The sequence below is a fragment of the Schistocerca piceifrons genome, unplaced genomic scaffold (assembly GCF_021461385.2).
Source record: "Schistocerca piceifrons isolate TAMUIC-IGC-003096 unplaced genomic scaffold, iqSchPice1.1 HiC_scaffold_682, whole genome shotgun sequence".
Classification (NCBI taxonomy): domain Eukaryota; kingdom Metazoa; phylum Arthropoda; class Insecta; order Orthoptera; family Acrididae; genus Schistocerca; species Schistocerca piceifrons.
Window position 1 is genome coordinate 55,020 of NW_025728929.1, and position 16,768 is coordinate 71,787.

Consider the following 16,768-nt stretch of genomic DNA (forward strand, 5'->3'; position numbering starts at 1 on the left):
GTGTCAGACACGGTCTCCATCACATGTATACGAGCAAATGAACGTGCCTGCGCTGTCAGGACTCTAACTACAGTGGTTAGCTGCATTCACCTCCGTGGCAATGTCTTGCAGTCCTCCAAGCCTCTTGACTACAGGTACCGGTATGTGGCTCGATAACAAGTGGATAGACGCCGCATCTCTCTCGCCGTCAGGTGTTGCCGCGAGTCATACTTAACGTAGCTTTCTGCACGCGTCAGCGTAGCGTCAGTCGAGCAAAGTCGAGACAAGTCGCATAGGAGGAGCAACAAAAACGCGCAATTCCGGTACCGGGAATCGAACCCGGGCCTCCTGGGTGAGAGCCAGGTATCCTAGCCACTAGACCACACCGGACAACGACGGCAGTGCTCTTTCCAGCGAACGCAGCAGCCGCCCACGGTTAACTGACGACAACTGTAAAAAATCCACTCTCTCGCGTTATAGAACGGCGTGCTCCGGACGCATTTCGTGGAGACGAACGCCAGCAATGATGAGAGCAAAAGGTGCCTACAAATCCTGTCGTTGCACCACGCACTGTTCTACGACAATTCACCAAGCAGACGCTCACGCCTTGTTGTGCTGTTTCCTTTGCGGGCAATGAGTGCATCTGCCTTCGACACAGGAAACATTACACGTTCGGCAGCTGTGGGATTGGAACCCACGCCTCCGAAGAGAATGGTGCCTGAAACCAGCGCCTTAGACCGCTCGGCCACGCTACCTACACAACACGCGCGTCACAAGAGCTGCGTCCTACCCCACGAGGACACACCGCAACGGCACAAAAATGAGACGTAAAAAGTGGCAACGGTGGGATTCGAACCCACGCCTCCGGAGAGACTGGTGCCTAAAACCAGCGCCTTAGACCGCTCGGCCACGTTACCGTTGGATCAGCAGCGGCAAAACGTTTCGTTTGTACTACAAAGATCACTTCGAAATGGAAGTATCTTGGCAATCGCCGTGCCATGTATTTCCACTGCTCTCCCACTGGAAGCGTCTCTTTAGGCCATCCACAGCAAGAAAAAGCCGTGCCCGCCGTACGGTAGCGACGCCACTTGTCTGTAGCTGTCGCAGTTAAGGAGACAGCGTCAAGAGACGTTTTCGTGCCGTGACCAGGTTTCGAACCTGCGCTTTCCTTAACCACTAAAGTATCGTAGCTGTAACTGTCAGGCGGAGCTAGAATGCTCCATGTATCAAACATATGTGAGCTCAAGGAGGTTACACTTGAAGGAAAAGCGGCAGGTTAACGCGATCACATCAAAACCCCCGGCAGCTACGGGATTCGAAACCGCGCCTACAGAGAGACTGGTGCCTTAAACCAGCGCCTTAAAGCGCTCGGCCACGCTACATGCGCTGCTTGGTGCGCCAGTGTTCCTAGCATTTGTAGAAACAGTGCACGCCACAGCTTCCTGTTCTGCTGGGACTGGCTGCTCATCCATCGCACTTCAAACGACTGCCCTTTTCGACTACAGAGAGCAGCGGACGTCTGCGCTCTGGGAGGCGACATTACGTGTTGGGGATGAAGTGGTAGTGCTAACTGCGGCCTGCGGAACACGAGTGAAAAAATCAAGAGAGTACTGTCATTTCGAGTACTCGCCATTGCAACGGCAGCAAGGCAAAACTTTCAAAATTGCCGTGACCAGGATTCGAACCTGGGTTATTGCGGCCACAACGCAATGTCCTAACCACTAGACGATCACGGCCATGGCCACGGAGGCGCCCGCGAAGGCAGCTGGCTGCAATGCAAGTGGCGATACCCAGCAAAGCCTAGGCCAAGGTGTACGCCACAGCAGTGTCAGACACGGTCTCCATCACATGTATACGAGCAAATGAACGTGCCTGCGCTGTCAGGACTCTAACTACAGTGGTTAGCTGCATTCACCTCCGTGGCAATGTCTTGCAGTCCTCCAAGCCTCTTGACTACAGGTACCGGTATGTGGCTCGATAACAAGTGGATAGACGCCGCATCTCTCTCGCCGTCAGGTGTTGCCGCGAGTCATACTTAACGTAGCTTTCTGCACGCGTCAGCGTAGCGTCAGTCGAGCAAAGTCGAGACAAGTCGCATAGGAGGAGCAACAAAAACGCGCAATTCCGGTACCGGGAATCGAACCCGGGCCTCCTGGGTGAGAGCCAGGTATCCTAGCCACTAGACCACACCGGACAACGACGGCAGTGCTCTTTCCAGCGAACGCAGCAGCCGCCCACGGTTAACTGACGACAACTGTAAAAAATCCACTCTCTCGCGTTATAGAACGGCGTGCTCCGGACGCATTTCGTGGAGACGAACGCCAGCAATGATGAGAGCAAAAGGTGCCTACAAATCCTGTCGTTGCACCACGCACTGTTCTACGACAATTCACCAAGCAGACGCTCACGCCTTGTTGTGCTGTTTCCTTTGCGGGCAATGAGTGCATCTGCCTTCGACACAGGAAACATTACACGTTCGGCAGCTGTGGGATTGGAACCCACGCCTCCGAAGAGAATGGTGCCTGAAACCAGCGCCTTAGACCGCTCGGCCACGCTACCTACACAACACGCGCGTCACAAGAGCTGCGTCCTACCCCACGAGGACACACCGCAACGGCACAAAAATGAGACGTAAAAAGTGGCAACGGTGGGATTCGAACCCACGCCTCCGGAGAGACTGGTGCCTAAAACCAGCGCCTTAGACCGCTCGGCCACGTTACCGTTGGATCAGCAGCGGCAAAACGTTTCGTTTGTACTACAAAGATCACTTCGAAATGGAAGTATCTTGGCAATCGCCGTGCCATGTATTTCCACTGCTCTCCCACTGGAAGCGTCTCTTTAGGCCATCCACAGCAAGAAAAAGCCGTGCCCGCCGTACGGTAGCGACGCCACTTGTCTGTAGCTGTCGCAGTTAAGGAGACAGCGTCAAGAGACGTTTTCGTGCCGTGACCAGGTTTCGAACCTGCGCTTTCCTTAACCACTAAAGTATCGTAGCTGTAACTGTCAGGCGGAGCTAGAATGCTCCATGTATCAAACATATGTGAGCTCAAGGAGGTTACACTTGAAGGAAAAGCGGCAGGTTAACGCGATCACATCAAAACCCCCGGCAGCTACGGGATTCGAAACCGCGCCTACAGAGAGACTGGTGCCTTAAACCAGCGCCTTAAAGCGCTCGGCCACGCTACATGCGCTGCTTGGTGCGCCAGTGTTCCTAGCATTTGTAGAAACAGTGCACGCCACAGCTTCCTGTTCTGCTGGGACTGGCTGCTCATCCATCGCACTTCAAACGACTGCCCTTTTCGACTACAGAGAGCAGCGGACGTCTGCGCTCTGGGAGGCGACATTACGTGTTGGGGATGAAGTGGTAGTGCTAACTGCGGCCTGCGGAACACGAGTGAAAAAATCAAGAGAGTACTGTCATTTCGAGTACTCGCCATTGCAACGGCAGCAAGGCAAAACTTTCAAAATTGCCGTGACCAGGATTCGAACCTGGGTTATTGCGGCCACAACGCAATGTCCTAACCACTAGACGATCACGGCCATGGCCACGGAGGCGCCCGCGAAGGCAGCTGGCTGCAATGCAAGTGGCGATACCCAGCAAAGCCTAGGCCAAGGTGTACGCCACAGCAGTGTCAGACACGGTCTCCATCACATGTATACGAGCAAATGAACGTGCCTGCGCTGTCAGGACTCTAACTACAGTGGTTAGCTGCATTCACCTCCGTGGCAATGTCTTGCAGTCCTCCAAGCCTCTTGACTACAGGTACCGGTATGTGGCTCGATAACAAGTGGATAGACGCCGCATCTCTCTCGCCGTCAGGTGTTGCCGCGAGTCATACTTAACGTAGCTTTCTGCACGCGTCAGCGTAGCGTCAGTCGAGCAAAGTCGAGACAAGTCGCATAGGAGGAGCAACAAAAACGCGCAATTCCGGTACCGGGAATCGAACCCGGGCCTCCTGGGTGAGAGCCAGGTATCCTAGCCACTAGACCACACCGGACAACGACGGCAGTGCTCTTTCCAGCGAACGCAGCAGCCGCCCACGGTTAACTGACGACAACTGTAAAAAATCCACTCTCTCGCGTTATAGAACGGCGTGCTCCGGACGCATTTCGTGGAGACGAACGCCAGCAATGATGAGAGCAAAAGGTGCCTACAAATCCTGTCGTTGCACCACGCACTGTTCTACGACAATTCACCAAGCAGACGCTCACGCCTTGTTGTGCTGTTTCCTTTGCGGGCAATGAGTGCATCTGCCTTCGACACAGGAAACATTACACGTTCGGCAGCTGTGGGATTGGAACCCACGCCTCCGAAGAGAATGGTGCCTGAAACCAGCGCCTTAGACCGCTCGGCCACGCTACCTACACAACACGCGCGTCACAAGAGCTGCGTCCTACCCCACGAGGACACACCGCAACGGCACAAAAATGAGACGTAAAAAGTGGCAACGGTGGGATTCGAACCCACGCCTCCGGAGAGACTGGTGCCTAAAACCAGCGCCTTAGACCGCTCGGCCACGTTACCGTTGGATCAGCAGCGGCAAAACGTTTCGTTTGTACTACAAAGATCACTTCGAAATGGAAGTATCTTGGCAATCGCCGTGCCATGTATTTCCACTGCTCTCCCACTGGAAGCGTCTCTTTAGGCCATCCACAGCAAGAAAAAGCCGTGCCCGCCGTACGGTAGCGACGCCACTTGTCTGTAGCTGTCGCAGTTAAGGAGACAGCGTCAAGAGACGTTTTCGTGCCGTGACCAGGTTTCGAACCTGCGCTTTCCTTAACCACTAAAGTATCGTAGCTGTAACTGTCAGGCGGAGCTAGAATGCTCCATGTATCAAACATATGTGAGCTCAAGGAGGTTACACTTGAAGGAAAAGCGGCAGGTTAACGCGATCACATCAAAACCCCCGGCAGCTACGGGATTCGAAACCGCGCCTACAGAGAGACTGGTGCCTTAAACCAGCGCCTTAAAGCGCTCGGCCACGCTACATGCGCTGCTTGGTGCGCCAGTGTTCCTAGCATTTGTAGAAACAGTGCACGCCACAGCTTCCTGTTCTGCTGGGACTGGCTGCTCATCCATCGCACTTCAAACGACTGCCCTTTTCGACTACAGAGAGCAGCGGACGTCTGCGCTCTGGGAGGCGACATTACGTGTTGGGGATGAAGTGGTAGTGCTAACTGCGGCCTGCGGAACACGAGTGAAAAAATCAAGAGAGTACTGTCATTTCGAGTACTCGCCATTGCAACGGCAGCAAGGCAAAACTTTCAAAATTGCCGTGACCAGGATTCGAACCTGGGTTATTGCGGCCACAACGCAATGTCCTAACCACTAGACGATCACGGCCATGGCCACGGAGGCGCCCGCGAAGGCAGCTGGCTGCAATGCAAGTGGCGATACCCAGCAAAGCCTAGGCCAAGGTGTACGCCACAGCAGTGTCAGACACGGTCTCCATCACATGTATACGAGCAAATGAACGTGCCTGCGCTGTCAGGACTCTAACTACAGTGGTTAGCTGCATTCACCTCCGTGGCAATGTCTTGCAGTCCTCCAAGCCTCTTGACTACAGGTACCGGTATGTGGCTCGATAACAAGTGGATAGACGCCGCATCTCTCTCGCCGTCAGGTGTTGCCGCGAGTCATACTTAACGTAGCTTTCTGCACGCGTCAGCGTAGCGTCAGTCGAGCAAAGTCGAGACAAGTCGCATAGGAGGAGCAACAAAAACGCGCAATTCCGGTACCGGGAATCGAACCCGGGCCTCCTGGGTGAGAGCCAGGTATCCTAGCCACTAGACCACACCGGACAACGACGGCAGTGCTCTTTCCAGCGAACGCAGCAGCCGCCCACGGTTAACTGACGACAACTGTAAAAAATCCACTCTCTCGCGTTATAGAACGGCGTGCTCCGGACGCATTTCGTGGAGACGAACGCCAGCAATGATGAGAGCAAAAGGTGCCTACAAATCCTGTCGTTGCACCACGCACTGTTCTACGACAATTCACCAAGCAGACGCTCACGCCTTGTTGTGCTGTTTCCTTTGCGGGCAATGAGTGCATCTGCCTTCGACACAGGAAACATTACACGTTCGGCAGCTGTGGGATTGGAACCCACGCCTCCGAAGAGAATGGTGCCTGAAACCAGCGCCTTAGACCGCTCGGCCACGCTACCTACACAACACGCGCGTCACAAGAGCTGCGTCCTACCCCACGAGGACACACCGCAACGGCACAAAAATGAGACGTAAAAAGTGGCAACGGTGGGATTCGAACCCACGCCTCCGGAGAGACTGGTGCCTAAAACCAGCGCCTTAGACCGCTCGGCCACGTTACCGTTGGATCAGCAGCGGCAAAACGTTTCGTTTGTACTACAAAGATCACTTCGAAATGGAAGTATCTTGGCAATCGCCGTGCCATGTATTTCCACTGCTCTCCCACTGGAAGCGTCTCTTTAGGCCATCCACAGCAAGAAAAAGCCGTGCCCGCCGTACGGTAGCGACGCCACTTGTCTGTAGCTGTCGCAGTTAAGGAGACAGCGTCAAGAGACGTTTTCGTGCCGTGACCAGGTTTCGAACCTGCGCTTTCCTTAACCACTAAAGTATCGTAGCTGTAACTGTCAGGCGGAGCTAGAATGCTCCATGTATCAAACATATGTGAGCTCAAGGAGGTTACACTTGAAGGAAAAGCGGCAGGTTAACGCGATCACATCAAAACCCCCGGCAGCTACGGGATTCGAAACCGCGCCTACAGAGAGACTGGTGCCTTAAACCAGCGCCTTAAAGCGCTCGGCCACGCTACATGCGCTGCTTGGTGCGCCAGTGTTCCTAGCATTTGTAGAAACAGTGCACGCCACAGCTTCCTGTTCTGCTGGGACTGGCTGCTCATCCATCGCACTTCAAACGACTGCCCTTTTCGACTACAGAGAGCAGCGGACGTCTGCGCTCTGGGAGGCGACATTACGTGTTGGGGATGAAGTGGTAGTGCTAACTGCGGCCTGCGGAACACGAGTGAAAAAATCAAGAGAGTACTGTCATTTCGAGTACTCGCCATTGCAACGGCAGCAAGGCAAAACTTTCAAAATTGCCGTGACCAGGATTCGAACCTGGGTTATTGCGGCCACAACGCAATGTCCTAACCACTAGACGATCACGGCCATGGCCACGGAGGCGCCCGCGAAGGCAGCTGGCTGCAATGCAAGTGGCGATACCCAGCAAAGCCTAGGCCAAGGTGTACGCCACAGCAGTGTCAGACACGGTCTCCATCACATGTATACGAGCAAATGAACGTGCCTGCGCTGTCAGGACTCTAACTACAGTGGTTAGCTGCATTCACCTCCGTGGCAATGTCTTGCAGTCCTCCAAGCCTCTTGACTACAGGTACCGGTATGTGGCTCGATAACAAGTGGATAGACGCCGCATCTCTCTCGCCGTCAGGTGTTGCCGCGAGTCATACTTAACGTAGCTTTCTGCACGCGTCAGCGTAGCGTCAGTCGAGCAAAGTCGAGACAAGTCGCATAGGAGGAGCAACAAAAACGCGCAATTCCGGTACCGGGAATCGAACCCGGGCCTCCTGGGTGAGAGCCAGGTATCCTAGCCACTAGACCACACCGGACAACGACGGCAGTGCTCTTTCCAGCGAACGCAGCAGCCGCCCACGGTTAACTGACGACAACTGTAAAAAATCCACTCTCTCGCGTTATAGAACGGCGTGCTCCGGACGCATTTCGTGGAGACGAACGCCAGCAATGATGAGAGCAAAAGGTGCCTACAAATCCTGTCGTTGCACCACGCACTGTTCTACGACAATTCACCAAGCAGACGCTCACGCCTTGTTGTGCTGTTTCCTTTGCGGGCAATGAGTGCATCTGCCTTCGACACAGGAAACATTACACGTTCGGCAGCTGTGGGATTGGAACCCACGCCTCCGAAGAGAATGGTGCCTGAAACCAGCGCCTTAGACCGCTCGGCCACGCTACCTACACAACACGCGCGTCACAAGAGCTGCGTCCTACCCCACGAGGACACACCGCAACGGCACAAAAATGAGACGTAAAAAGTGGCAACGGTGGGATTCGAACCCACGCCTCCGGAGAGACTGGTGCCTAAAACCAGCGCCTTAGACCGCTCGGCCACGTTACCGTTGGATCAGCAGCGGCAAAACGTTTCGTTTGTACTACAAAGATCACTTCGAAATGGAAGTATCTTGGCAATCGCCGTGCCATGTATTTCCACTGCTCTCCCACTGGAAGCGTCTCTTTAGGCCATCCACAGCAAGAAAAAGCCGTGCCCGCCGTACGGTAGCGACGCCACTTGTCTGTAGCTGTCGCAGTTAAGGAGACAGCGTCAAGAGACGTTTTCGTGCCGTGACCAGGTTTCGAACCTGCGCTTTCCTTAACCACTAAAGTATCGTAGCTGTAACTGTCAGGCGGAGCTAGAATGCTCCATGTATCAAACATATGTGAGCTCAAGGAGGTTACACTTGAAGGAAAAGCGGCAGGTTAACGCGATCACATCAAAACCCCCGGCAGCTACGGGATTCGAAACCGCGCCTACAGAGAGACTGGTGCCTTAAACCAGCGCCTTAAAGCGCTCGGCCACGCTACATGCGCTGCTTGGTGCGCCAGTGTTCCTAGCATTTGTAGAAACAGTGCACGCCACAGCTTCCTGTTCTGCTGGGACTGGCTGCTCATCCATCGCACTTCAAACGACTGCCCTTTTCGACTACAGAGAGCAGCGGACGTCTGCGCTCTGGGAGGCGACATTACGTGTTGGGGATGAAGTGGTAGTGCTAACTGCGGCCTGCGGAACACGAGTGAAAAAATCAAGAGAGTACTGTCATTTCGAGTACTCGCCATTGCAACGGCAGCAAGGCAAAACTTTCAAAATTGCCGTGACCAGGATTCGAACCTGGGTTATTGCGGCCACAACGCAATGTCCTAACCACTAGACGATCACGGCCATGGCCACGGAGGCGCCCGCGAAGGCAGCTGGCTGCAATGCAAGTGGCGATACCCAGCAAAGCCTAGGCCAAGGTGTACGCCACAGCAGTGTCAGACACGGTCTCCATCACATGTATACGAGCAAATGAACGTGCCTGCGCTGTCAGGACTCTAACTACAGTGGTTAGCTGCATTCACCTCCGTGGCAATGTCTTGCAGTCCTCCAAGCCTCTTGACTACAGGTACCGGTATGTGGCTCGATAACAAGTGGATAGACGCCGCATCTCTCTCGCCGTCAGGTGTTGCCGCGAGTCATACTTAACGTAGCTTTCTGCACGCGTCAGCGTAGCGTCAGTCGAGCAAAGTCGAGACAAGTCGCATAGGAGGAGCAACAAAAACGCGCAATTCCGGTACCGGGAATCGAACCCGGGCCTCCTGGGTGAGAGCCAGGTATCCTAGCCACTAGACCACACCGGACAACGACGGCAGTGCTCTTTCCAGCGAACGCAGCAGCCGCCCACGGTTAACTGACGACAACTGTAAAAAATCCACTCTCTCGCGTTATAGAACGGCGTGCTCCGGACGCATTTCGTGGAGACGAACGCCAGCAATGATGAGAGCAAAAGGTGCCTACAAATCCTGTCGTTGCACCACGCACTGTTCTACGACAATTCACCAAGCAGACGCTCACGCCTTGTTGTGCTGTTTCCTTTGCGGGCAATGAGTGCATCTGCCTTCGACACAGGAAACATTACACGTTCGGCAGCTGTGGGATTGGAACCCACGCCTCCGAAGAGAATGGTGCCTGAAACCAGCGCCTTAGACCGCTCGGCCACGCTACCTACACAACACGCGCGTCACAAGAGCTGCGTCCTACCCCACGAGGACACACCGCAACGGCACAAAAATGAGACGTAAAAAGTGGCAACGGTGGGATTCGAACCCACGCCTCCGGAGAGACTGGTGCCTAAAACCAGCGCCTTAGACCGCTCGGCCACGTTACCGTTGGATCAGCAGCGGCAAAACGTTTCGTTTGTACTACAAAGATCACTTCGAAATGGAAGTATCTTGGCAATCGCCGTGCCATGTATTTCCACTGCTCTCCCACTGGAAGCGTCTCTTTAGGCCATCCACAGCAAGAAAAAGCCGTGCCCGCCGTACGGTAGCGACGCCACTTGTCTGTAGCTGTCGCAGTTAAGGAGACAGCGTCAAGAGACGTTTTCGTGCCGTGACCAGGTTTCGAACCTGCGCTTTCCTTAACCACTAAAGTATCGTAGCTGTAACTGTCAGGCGGAGCTAGAATGCTCCATGTATCAAACATATGTGAGCTCAAGGAGGTTACACTTGAAGGAAAAGCGGCAGGTTAACGCGATCACATCAAAACCCCCGGCAGCTACGGGATTCGAAACCGCGCCTACAGAGAGACTGGTGCCTTAAACCAGCGCCTTAAAGCGCTCGGCCACGCTACATGCGCTGCTTGGTGCGCCAGTGTTCCTAGCATTTGTAGAAACAGTGCACGCCACAGCTTCCTGTTCTGCTGGGACTGGCTGCTCATCCATCGCACTTCAAACGACTGCCCTTTTCGACTACAGAGAGCAGCGGACGTCTGCGCTCTGGGAGGCGACATTACGTGTTGGGGATGAAGTGGTAGTGCTAACTGCGGCCTGCGGAACACGAGTGAAAAAATCAAGAGAGTACTGTCATTTCGAGTACTCGCCATTGCAACGGCAGCAAGGCAAAACTTTCAAAATTGCCGTGACCAGGATTCGAACCTGGGTTATTGCGGCCACAACGCAATGTCCTAACCACTAGACGATCACGGCCATGGCCACGGAGGCGCCCGCGAAGGCAGCTGGCTGCAATGCAAGTGGCGATACCCAGCAAAGCCTAGGCCAAGGTGTACGCCACAGCAGTGTCAGACACGGTCTCCATCACATGTATACGAGCAAATGAACGTGCCTGCGCTGTCAGGACTCTAACTACAGTGGTTAGCTGCATTCACCTCCGTGGCAATGTCTTGCAGTCCTCCAAGCCTCTTGACTACAGGTACCGGTATGTGGCTCGATAACAAGTGGATAGACGCCGCATCTCTCTCGCCGTCAGGTGTTGCCGCGAGTCATACTTAACGTAGCTTTCTGCACGCGTCAGCGTAGCGTCAGTCGAGCAAAGTCGAGACAAGTCGCATAGGAGGAGCAACAAAAACGCGCAATTCCGGTACCGGGAATCGAACCCGGGCCTCCTGGGTGAGAGCCAGGTATCCTAGCCACTAGACCACACCGGACAACGACGGCAGTGCTCTTTCCAGCGAACGCAGCAGCCGCCCACGGTTAACTGACGACAACTGTAAAAAATCCACTCTCTCGCGTTATAGAACGGCGTGCTCCGGACGCATTTCGTGGAGACGAACGCCAGCAATGATGAGAGCAAAAGGTGCCTACAAATCCTGTCGTTGCACCACGCACTGTTCTACGACAATTCACCAAGCAGACGCTCACGCCTTGTTGTGCTGTTTCCTTTGCGGGCAATGAGTGCATCTGCCTTCGACACAGGAAACATTACACGTTCGGCAGCTGTGGGATTGGAACCCACGCCTCCGAAGAGAATGGTGCCTGAAACCAGCGCCTTAGACCGCTCGGCCACGCTACCTACACAACACGCGCGTCACAAGAGCTGCGTCCTACCCCACGAGGACACACCGCAACGGCACAAAAATGAGACGTAAAAAGTGGCAACGGTGGGATTCGAACCCACGCCTCCGGAGAGACTGGTGCCTAAAACCAGCGCCTTAGACCGCTCGGCCACGTTACCGTTGGATCAGCAGCGGCAAAACGTTTCGTTTGTACTACAAAGATCACTTCGAAATGGAAGTATCTTGGCAATCGCCGTGCCATGTATTTCCACTGCTCTCCCACTGGAAGCGTCTCTTTAGGCCATCCACAGCAAGAAAAAGCCGTGCCCGCCGTACGGTAGCGACGCCACTTGTCTGTAGCTGTCGCAGTTAAGGAGACAGCGTCAAGAGACGTTTTCGTGCCGTGACCAGGTTTCGAACCTGCGCTTTCCTTAACCACTAAAGTATCGTAGCTGTAACTGTCAGGCGGAGCTAGAATGCTCCATGTATCAAACATATGTGAGCTCAAGGAGGTTACACTTGAAGGAAAAGCGGCAGGTTAACGCGATCACATCAAAACCCCCGGCAGCTACGGGATTCGAAACCGCGCCTACAGAGAGACTGGTGCCTTAAACCAGCGCCTTAAAGCGCTCGGCCACGCTACATGCGCTGCTTGGTGCGCCAGTGTTCCTAGCATTTGTAGAAACAGTGCACGCCACAGCTTCCTGTTCTGCTGGGACTGGCTGCTCATCCATCGCACTTCAAACGACTGCCCTTTTCGACTACAGAGAGCAGCAGACGTCTGCGCTCTGGGAGGCGACATTACGTGTTGGGGATGAAGTGGTAGTGCTAACTGCGGCCTGCGGAACACGAGTGAAAAAATCAAGAGAGTACTGTCATTTCGAGTACTCGCCATTGCAACGGCAGCAAGGCAAAACTTTCAAAATTGCCGTGACCAGGATTCGAACCTGGGTTATTGCGGCCACAACGCAATGTCCTAACCACTAGACGATCACGGCCATGGCCACGGAGGCGCCCGCGAAGGCAGCTGGCTGCAATGCAAGTGGCGATACCCAGCAAAGCCTAGGCCAAGGTGTACGCCACAGCAGTGTCAGACACGGTCTCCATCACATGTATACGAGCAAATGAACGTGCCTGCGCTGTCAGGACTCTAACTACAGTGGTTAGCTGCATTCACCTCCGTGGCAATGTCTTGCAGTCCTCCAAGCCTCTTGACTACAGGTACCGGTATGTGGCTCGATAACAAGTGGATAGACGCCGCATCTCTCTCGCCGTCAGGTGTTGCCGCGAGTCATACTTAACGTAGCTTTCTGCACGCGTCAGCGTAGCGTCAGTCGAGCAAAGTCGAGACAAGTCGCATAGGAGGAGCAACAAAAACGCGCAATTCCGGTACCGGGAATCGAACCCGGGCCTCCTGGGTGAGAGCCAGGTATCCTAGCCACTAGACCACACCGGACAACGACGGCAGTGCTCTTTCCAGCGAACGCAGCAGCCGCCCACGGTTAACTGACGACAACTGTAAAAAATCCACTCTCTCGCGTTATAGAACGGCGTGCTCCGGACGCATTTCGTGGAGACGAACGCCAGCAATGATGAGAGCAAAAGGTGCCTACAAATCCTGTCGTTGCACCACGCACTGTTCTACGACAATTCACCAAGCAGACGCTCACGCCTTGTTGTGCTGTTTCCTTTGCGGGCAATGAGTGCATCTGCCTTCGACACAGGAAACATTACACGTTCGGCAGCTGTGGGATTGGAACCCACGCCTCCGAAGAGAATGGTGCCTGAAACCAGCGCCTTAGACCGCTCGGCCACGCTACCTACACAACACGCGCGTCACAAGAGCTGCGTCCTACCCCACGAGGACACACCGCAACGGCACAAAAATGAGACGTAAAAAGTGGCAACGGTGGGATTCGAACCCACGCCTCCGGAGAGACTGGTGCCTAAAACCAGCGCCTTAGACCGCTCGGCCACGTTACCGTTGGATCAGCAGCGGCAAAACGTTTCGTTTGTACTACAAAGATCACTTCGAAATGGAAGTATCTTGGCAATCGCCGTGCCATGTATTTCCACTGCTCTCCCACTGGAAGCGTCTCTTTAGGCCATCCACAGCAAGAAAAAGCCGTGCCCGCCGTACGGTAGCGACGCCACTTGTCTGTAGCTGTCGCAGTTAAGGAGACAGCGTCAAGAGACGTTTTCGTGCCGTGACCAGGTTTCGAACCTGCGCTTTCCTTAACCACTAAAGTATCGTAGCTGTAACTGTCAGGCGGAGCTAGAATGCTCCATGTATCAAACATATGTGAGCTCAAGGAGGTTACACTTGAAGGAAAAGCGGCAGGTTAACGCGATCACATCAAAACCCCCGGCAGCTACGGGATTCGAAACCGCGCCTACAGAGAGACTGGTGCCTTAAACCAGCGCCTTAAAGCGCTCGGCCACGCTACATGCGCTGCTTGGTGCGCCAGTGTTCCTAGCATTTGTAGAAACAGTGCACGCCACAGCTTCCTGTTCTGCTGGGACTGGCTGCTCATCCATCGCACTTCAAACGACTGCCCTTTTCGACTACAGAGAGCAGCGGACGTCTGCGCTCTGGGAGGCGACATTACGTGTTGGGGATGAAGTGGTAGTGCTAACTGCGGCCTGCGGAACACGAGTGAAAAAATCAAGAGAGTACTGTCATTTCGAGTACTCGCCATTGCAACGGCAGCAAGGCAAAACTTTCAAAATTGCCGTGACCAGGATTCGAACCTGGGTTATTGCGGCCACAACGCAATGTCCTAACCACTAGACGATCACGGCCATGGCCACGGAGGCGCCCGCGAAGGCAGCTGGCTGCAATGCAAGTGGCGATACCCAGCAAAGCCTAGGCCAAGGTGTACGCCACAGCAGTGTCAGACACGGTCTCCATCACATGTATACGAGCAAATGAACGTGCCTGCGCTGTCAGGACTCTAACTACAGTGGTTAGCTGCATTCACCTCCGTGGCAATGTCTTGCAGTCCTCCAAGCCTCTTGACTACAGGTACCGGTATGTGGCTCGATAACAAGTGGATAGACGCCGCATCTCTCTCGCCGTCAGGTGTTGCCGCGAGTCATACTTAACGTAGCTTTCTGCACGCGTCAGCGTAGCGTCAGTCGAGCAAAGTCGAGACAAGTCGCATAGGAGGAGCAACAAAAACGCGCAATTCCGGTACCGGGAATCGAACCCGGGCCTCCTGGGTGAGAGCCAGGTATCCTAGCCACTAGACCACACCGGACAACGACGGCAGTGCTCTTTCCAGCGAACGCAGCAGCCGCCCACGGTTAACTGACGACAACTGTAAAAAATCCACTCTCTCGCGTTATAGAACGGCGTGCTCCGGACGCATTTCGTGGAGACGAACGCCAGCAATGATGAGAGCAAAAGGTGCCTACAAATCCTGTCGTTGCACCACGCACTGTTCTACGACAATTCACCAAGCAGACGCTCACGCCTTGTTGTGCTGTTTCCTTTGCGGGCAATGAGTGCATCTGCCTTCGACACAGGAAACATTACACGTTCGGCAGCTGTGGGATTGGAACCCACGCCTCCGAAGAGAATGGTGCCTGAAACCAGCGCCTTAGACCGCTCGGCCACGCTACCTACACAACACGCGCGTCACAAGAGCTGCGTCCTACCCCACGAGGACACACCGCAACGGCACAAAAATGAGACGTAAAAAGTGGCAACGGTGGGATTCGAACCCACGCCTCCGGAGAGACTGGTGCCTAAAACCAGCGCCTTAGACCGCTCGGCCACGTTACCGTTGGATCAGCAGCGGCAAAACGTTTCGTTTGTACTACAAAGATCACTTCGAAATGGAAGTATCTTGGCAATCGCCGTGCCATGTATTTCCACTGCTCTCCCACTGGAAGCGTCTCTTTAGGCCATCCACAGCAAGAAAAAGCCGTGCCCGCCGTACGGTAGCGACGCCACTTGTCTGTAGCTGTCGCAGTTAAGGAGACAGCGTCAAGAGACGTTTTCGTGCCGTGACCAGGTTTCGAACCTGCGCTTTCCTTAACCACTAAAGTATCGTAGCTGTAACTGTCAGGCGGAGCTAGAATGCTCCATGTATCAAACATATGTGAGCTCAAGGAGGTTACACTTGAAGGAAAAGCGGCAGGTTAACGCGATCACATCAAAACCCCCGGCAGCTACGGGATTCGAAACCGCGCCTACAGAGAGACTGGTGCCTTAAACCAGCGCCTTAAAGCGCTCGGCCACGCTACATGCGCTGCTTGGTGCGCCAGTGTTCCTAGCATTTGTAGAAACAGTGCACGCCACAGCTTCCTGTTCTGCTGGGACTGGCTGCTCATCCATCGCACTTCAAACGACTGCCCTTTTCGACTACAGAGAGCAGCGGACGTCTGCGCTCTGGGAGGCGACATTACGTGTTGGGGATGAAGTGGTAGTGCTAACTGCGGCCTGCGGAACACGAGTGAAAAAATCAAGAGAGTACTGTCATTTCGAGTACTCGCCATTGCAACGGCAGCAAGGCAAAACTTTCAAAATTGCCGTGACCAGGATTCGAACCTGGGTTATTGCGGCCACAACGCAATGTCCTAACCACTAGACGATCACGGCCATGGCCACGGAGGCGCCCGCGAAGGCAGCTGGCTGCAATGCAAGTGGCGATACCCAGCAAAGCCTAGGCCAAGGTGTACGCCACAGCAGTGTCAGACACGGTCTCCATCACATGTATACGAGCAAATGAACGTGCCTGCGCTGTCAGGACTCTAACTACAGTGGTTAGCTGCATTCACCTCCGTGGCAATGTCTTGCAGTCCTCCAAGCCTCTTGACTACAGGTACCGGTATGTGGCTCGATAACAAGTGGATAGACGCCGCATCTCTCTCGCCGTCAGGTGTTGCCGCGAGTCATACTTAACGTAGCTTTCTGCACGCGTCAGCGTAGCGTCAGTCGAGCAAAGTCGAGACAAGTCGCATAGGAGGAGCAACAAAAACGCGCAATTCCGGTACCGGGAATCGAACCCGGGCCTCCTGGGTGAGAGCCAGGTATCCTAGCCACTAGACCACACCGGACAACGACGGCAGTGCTCTTTCCAGCGAACGCAGCAGCCGCCCACGGTTAACTGACGACAACTGTAAAAAATCCACTCTCTCGCGTTATAGAACGGCGTGCTCCGGACGCATTTCGTGGAGACGAACGCCAGCAATGATGAGAGCAAAAGGTGCCTACAAATCC

General features: G+C 54.4%; 28 non-coding genes across 28 annotated transcripts; all 28 read right to left on the reverse strand.

Moving 5' to 3' along the window:
* Positions 1-297: 297 nt before the first annotated feature.
* On the reverse strand, positions 298-369 carry Trnae-cuc. Its single transcript has one exon. It is a non-coding gene; the product is annotated as a tRNA-Glu (tRNA).
* A 445-nt stretch (positions 370-814) lies between these two features.
* On the reverse strand, positions 815-896 carry Trnal-uag. Its single transcript has one exon. It is a non-coding gene; the product is annotated as a tRNA-Leu (tRNA).
* Positions 897-1,643: 747 nt separating this feature from the next.
* Trnah-gug lies at positions 1,644-1,715 on the reverse strand. The gene has a single exon. It is a non-coding gene; the product is annotated as a tRNA-His (tRNA).
* A 386-nt stretch (positions 1,716-2,101) lies between these two features.
* Positions 2,102-2,173, reverse strand: Trnae-cuc. The gene has a single exon. It is a non-coding gene; the product is annotated as a tRNA-Glu (tRNA).
* Positions 2,174-2,618: 445 nt separating this feature from the next.
* Trnal-uag lies at positions 2,619-2,700 on the reverse strand. Its single transcript has one exon. It is a non-coding gene; the product is annotated as a tRNA-Leu (tRNA).
* Positions 2,701-3,447: 747 nt separating this feature from the next.
* Positions 3,448-3,519, reverse strand: Trnah-gug. Its single transcript has one exon. It is a non-coding gene; the product is annotated as a tRNA-His (tRNA).
* Positions 3,520-3,905: 386 nt separating this feature from the next.
* On the reverse strand, positions 3,906-3,977 carry Trnae-cuc. Its single transcript has one exon. It is a non-coding gene; the product is annotated as a tRNA-Glu (tRNA).
* A 445-nt stretch (positions 3,978-4,422) lies between these two features.
* Trnal-uag lies at positions 4,423-4,504 on the reverse strand. Its single transcript has one exon. It is a non-coding gene; the product is annotated as a tRNA-Leu (tRNA).
* A 747-nt stretch (positions 4,505-5,251) lies between these two features.
* On the reverse strand, positions 5,252-5,323 carry Trnah-gug. Its single transcript has one exon. It is a non-coding gene; the product is annotated as a tRNA-His (tRNA).
* A 386-nt stretch (positions 5,324-5,709) lies between these two features.
* Trnae-cuc lies at positions 5,710-5,781 on the reverse strand. Its single transcript has one exon. It is a non-coding gene; the product is annotated as a tRNA-Glu (tRNA).
* Positions 5,782-6,226: 445 nt separating this feature from the next.
* Trnal-uag lies at positions 6,227-6,308 on the reverse strand. Its single transcript has one exon. It is a non-coding gene; the product is annotated as a tRNA-Leu (tRNA).
* A 747-nt stretch (positions 6,309-7,055) lies between these two features.
* On the reverse strand, positions 7,056-7,127 carry Trnah-gug. The gene has a single exon. It is a non-coding gene; the product is annotated as a tRNA-His (tRNA).
* Positions 7,128-7,513: 386 nt separating this feature from the next.
* On the reverse strand, positions 7,514-7,585 carry Trnae-cuc. Its single transcript has one exon. It is a non-coding gene; the product is annotated as a tRNA-Glu (tRNA).
* A 445-nt stretch (positions 7,586-8,030) lies between these two features.
* Trnal-uag lies at positions 8,031-8,112 on the reverse strand. Its single transcript has one exon. It is a non-coding gene; the product is annotated as a tRNA-Leu (tRNA).
* Positions 8,113-8,859: 747 nt separating this feature from the next.
* Trnah-gug lies at positions 8,860-8,931 on the reverse strand. Its single transcript has one exon. It is a non-coding gene; the product is annotated as a tRNA-His (tRNA).
* Positions 8,932-9,317: 386 nt separating this feature from the next.
* Trnae-cuc lies at positions 9,318-9,389 on the reverse strand. The gene has a single exon. It is a non-coding gene; the product is annotated as a tRNA-Glu (tRNA).
* A 445-nt stretch (positions 9,390-9,834) lies between these two features.
* Trnal-uag lies at positions 9,835-9,916 on the reverse strand. Its single transcript has one exon. It is a non-coding gene; the product is annotated as a tRNA-Leu (tRNA).
* Positions 9,917-10,663: 747 nt separating this feature from the next.
* Positions 10,664-10,735, reverse strand: Trnah-gug. The gene has a single exon. It is a non-coding gene; the product is annotated as a tRNA-His (tRNA).
* Positions 10,736-11,121: 386 nt separating this feature from the next.
* Trnae-cuc lies at positions 11,122-11,193 on the reverse strand. The gene has a single exon. It is a non-coding gene; the product is annotated as a tRNA-Glu (tRNA).
* Positions 11,194-11,638: 445 nt separating this feature from the next.
* Positions 11,639-11,720, reverse strand: Trnal-uag. Its single transcript has one exon. It is a non-coding gene; the product is annotated as a tRNA-Leu (tRNA).
* Positions 11,721-12,467: 747 nt separating this feature from the next.
* On the reverse strand, positions 12,468-12,539 carry Trnah-gug. Its single transcript has one exon. It is a non-coding gene; the product is annotated as a tRNA-His (tRNA).
* Positions 12,540-12,925: 386 nt separating this feature from the next.
* On the reverse strand, positions 12,926-12,997 carry Trnae-cuc. Its single transcript has one exon. It is a non-coding gene; the product is annotated as a tRNA-Glu (tRNA).
* Positions 12,998-13,442: 445 nt separating this feature from the next.
* On the reverse strand, positions 13,443-13,524 carry Trnal-uag. Its single transcript has one exon. It is a non-coding gene; the product is annotated as a tRNA-Leu (tRNA).
* Positions 13,525-14,271: 747 nt separating this feature from the next.
* On the reverse strand, positions 14,272-14,343 carry Trnah-gug. Its single transcript has one exon. It is a non-coding gene; the product is annotated as a tRNA-His (tRNA).
* A 386-nt stretch (positions 14,344-14,729) lies between these two features.
* Trnae-cuc lies at positions 14,730-14,801 on the reverse strand. Its single transcript has one exon. It is a non-coding gene; the product is annotated as a tRNA-Glu (tRNA).
* Positions 14,802-15,246: 445 nt separating this feature from the next.
* Positions 15,247-15,328, reverse strand: Trnal-uag. The gene has a single exon. It is a non-coding gene; the product is annotated as a tRNA-Leu (tRNA).
* A 747-nt stretch (positions 15,329-16,075) lies between these two features.
* Trnah-gug lies at positions 16,076-16,147 on the reverse strand. The gene has a single exon. It is a non-coding gene; the product is annotated as a tRNA-His (tRNA).
* Positions 16,148-16,533: 386 nt separating this feature from the next.
* Trnae-cuc lies at positions 16,534-16,605 on the reverse strand. The gene has a single exon. It is a non-coding gene; the product is annotated as a tRNA-Glu (tRNA).
* Between the last annotated feature and the right edge of the window lie 163 nt (positions 16,606-16,768).